The sequence below is a fragment of the Eptatretus burgeri genome, chromosome 4 (genome assembly GCF_056783735.1).
Source record: "Eptatretus burgeri isolate ZD-2024b chromosome 4, Ebu_testis_v1, whole genome shotgun sequence".
Lineage (NCBI taxonomy): Eukaryota > Metazoa > Chordata > Myxini > Myxiniformes > Myxinidae > Eptatretus > Eptatretus burgeri.
Window position 1 is genome coordinate 70,486,612 of NC_140964.1, and position 3,680 is coordinate 70,490,291.

The window sequence follows — 3,680 nt, forward strand, 5'->3', positions numbered from 1 at the left end:
AGGTGTGACTGTGATGTTGACACTTCCATTTCTGCGGCGGTTATGATTTGAATCGTTGTGCGGCAGCCTTTTCATAACCTAAGCCACGTCATCGTCGGCGATGCGTGCAGCGCGCTATGCATAAGTTAGACTATCGTTGGGCATAGGTTGTGAAGGCTGACAACAGGTTCAGCATTCGTTGGTATAAGTTATCTATAACACAACGAAACGTTCTGTGTCCGTTCGAATATGTTATGCATAAGACCAAGTCGTTATGATACGTCCGAATCTTTAAAAAAAACATCAAAAGTTCAACGTAAGCCAGCGTTTTACATACATTTTAATACGTTGCCATTGCTGGCTAAAACGTCAAGGTGTGACTGGGCCTTTAGAAGGAAAGCTTGAAATCCTAGGAGTAAAGATACGATGTGGTATCTTACAAGGTGACAGTCTTTATCCTCTCCTGTTTTGTCTGACTCTGGACCCACTGATTAACCTCATCAATGAACAAGGACACAGATTCAATCTGACATGCAACAGAAAATTGGCCAAATAAACAAGAAAGGTGACACATCTACTGTACATGGATGATCTAAAACTCTTCACAACAAATGATAAGAAATTGGGAGATCAAATGAAACAAGGAAAGCAGTAGTCAGAGGATATCCAAATGGAGTTTGGTCTTGACAAATGCACATTTTTTACAAGGAATACCAAAAAGAACAGACATCTCAATCGGTCAAAGGACAACAATGCACGAAATAGGAAACAAAGCATCCCAGAAATACCTCGGAATAGAAGAAGGTCCCCAGGTACAACACAAAAAATATGTAAAACAATCAGCAAAGAGTACCTATGTAGAAGCAAATTTAATTCTGAAGTCATCCCTCTCTTCAAGAAACAAAACCAAAGCTATAAACCAACTTTCAGTGCCGGTATTCCAATATAGCTGTGAAACTATAAACTGGCCACAATTGGAGATCGACAACCGAGACACCAAAACAAGGAAACTTCTAACTATTCACAAGATATTCCACAAACATAGGGGCAATACCCCTGGCTGCGCACCTGGTGGCAGCGAGATAAGATAACCATAGTACCACTGGAAGGCATGGATGACCCGCAAAATATGTAATGGAGAAGAAAGTAAATACCGATGGATTTTTTTTTTTAATGCCGTGAACAAACTTTGGCACATCACGGGTGATAAAGGTTGGAGTCAAAATTGTGTGTGTGGTTTCAGAAATGGAAGCAAATACATAATTTGGGGGGCAACCACTCCTACCCCCCCCCCCACATAGAACCCCTTAGACCACATTTTTTTCTGTCGTGAACAAACTTTAGTATATCAAGTGTAATGCAGGTGGTGGTCAAGTTTCATCGAAATTATGTGTGTGGTTTCGGAGAAGACAGCAAATACATATATATATATATATATATATATATATATATATATATATATATATATATATATAATTTTTTTTTGTTGTGGGCCGGGGTTCAGCGGCGATAAACAACCACTAGGTGGAGCAGTAGAGTCGTCTCCCACCGAACACCTGGAATTTAGGTCGTGACTCTCGGATAAGTCCGAGAGTTCACGGGCCCCTAAGCGGACCATCGTCGCCAATACTTCGACAGCATGGGGTAGGGTTAATTGCCTAATTTCAATATACCTAAGTACCCACGTCGTCCAACTCCCAGGGAAAAACCACACCCTCGACGGACCTTGGGTGGAACGGACCGTTTACAGAGCCCGATCCGGGTGTAAACCGAGCGAGGATTACCAAGATCCGTCGGTCCAAATGAACAATTTACGGCATGAACGGCCTTACTATTTCTCAAACCCACAATGATCAATGAAGGAAAACACGAACAACGAACTGGAACATTTAACACGGGGGTTTCTTTTACAATAAGCAATAATCAGGGAGGGAGACACAGAGCAGAGTTATCACGAATAAAGAAATGTAATGCACAATGAACAAGGCACTTTACTATTCTACTTACAGACAGGGCCCACGGACACACACACACACACACACACACACACACACACACACACACACACGCGCACGCCCCCACACACACAACTGGACCCCGTGGGTCTTTATTCGGTAGAGCCGGGCCGGGGTACCTTCCCGCCTCGTGCGGTCACACAGACTCCAAACCACCACGGTGGGGCTCGAACCCATGACCCGAAGTCCACGGCCCACGAACGAGACCAAGCCACCATGACCGCAGACGAAGCCAATCGCCACCAAGACCGCAGATGCTCTGCAATTGCCACCAAGACTGCAGACGAAGCCAATCGCCACCAAGTCTGCAGACGAAGCCAATAGCCACCAAGTCTGCAGATGCTAAGCAGTCGCCACGATCACTCTCTACTCCCTTGAGGTGGGACCGGTTTCCTTTCTCACCACTCGCCTCCTGATTGGACAGTTCCATCGCGCGATCCGCTGGTCATCCCTCATTGTACAGGCCCAAGGTAGGCGGGGCAACTCCCACCTCTCTGGGGCGGAGTCAGATTTGAGGTGATGGAGGCTCTGCCCACACCTTCAGCCAAAAACACGTGGGCAATGACTTGAGGGTTGAGCCAGGGACAGTGCCGTTGTTGTTGTTGTTGTTGTTGTTGTTGTTGTTGTTGTTGTTGTATAAAAAACCTAACTAAAAAATAACTCGTAGCACACACACAAAATTCCCATTAGACAGAAGGAGGGATTCTAACTATAAACACATACTTATCGAAATAACTAAGCTACGGGGACTGCTGCCTGTTTTTGTGCAAAAGGCTTCCAGATTCATAACAATATATACATATATTTTGGGGGCACCCCCCCCCCTTACACACCCTTAGACCACAATTTTTTTTAATGTCATGAACAAACTTTGGTACATCACGGGTGATGAAGGTTGTGGTGAAGCTTCATCGAAATTTTGTGTGTAGTTTCTGAGAAGAGAGCAAATACAAATTTTGGGGGCAACCCCCCTTACACCCCCTTCGACTCCAATTTTTCTTATGTCATGAATAAAGTTTGGTACATCATGGGTGGTGAAGGTTATAGTGAAGTTTAATCATAATTATGTGTGTAGTTTCCAAGAAAAAAGCAAATACTTCTTTTGGGGGGCAACCACCCCTGTAAACCCCCTCACACCACTTTTTTTTTTTAAATGCTAAAAACAATCTTTGCTATGTCAAGGGTGATGAAGGATGTGGTCAGGTTTCATCGAAATTGTGTGTGTGGTTTCGGAGAAGAAAGCAAATACATATTTTGGGGGCAACTCCATTTACACCCCTTTAGACCACGATTTTTCTAATGTCATAGGACTAAGGAGTCATTCCACCTCATATCACCGGAGGCCTCCCAGTTGACCCCCTCAGATTTACTTTAACGTCTTTCCACTGGTATTTCCACTGGTATTTCCACTCAACTTTCATTAAATAGTTCCCAGGTATCAAAATGAAGCTGCGCAAAATTTTAGGTCCATAGATGCGGTCAACTCCGAGATATTGAGTGTTGAAAATGTGGTTGTGGCCCTATTTTTATGGTCATTGCGAAAATCACAAAATGAACGGCGACTTTTAAACTCCCACAACTTTTTAAATATTAACACTAGAGACTTGAAATTTTCAGAGATTATTCTTCTATAACTGCGTATATATAAAACGGAGTATACCTCTATTAATTGTTATGACCTGATCA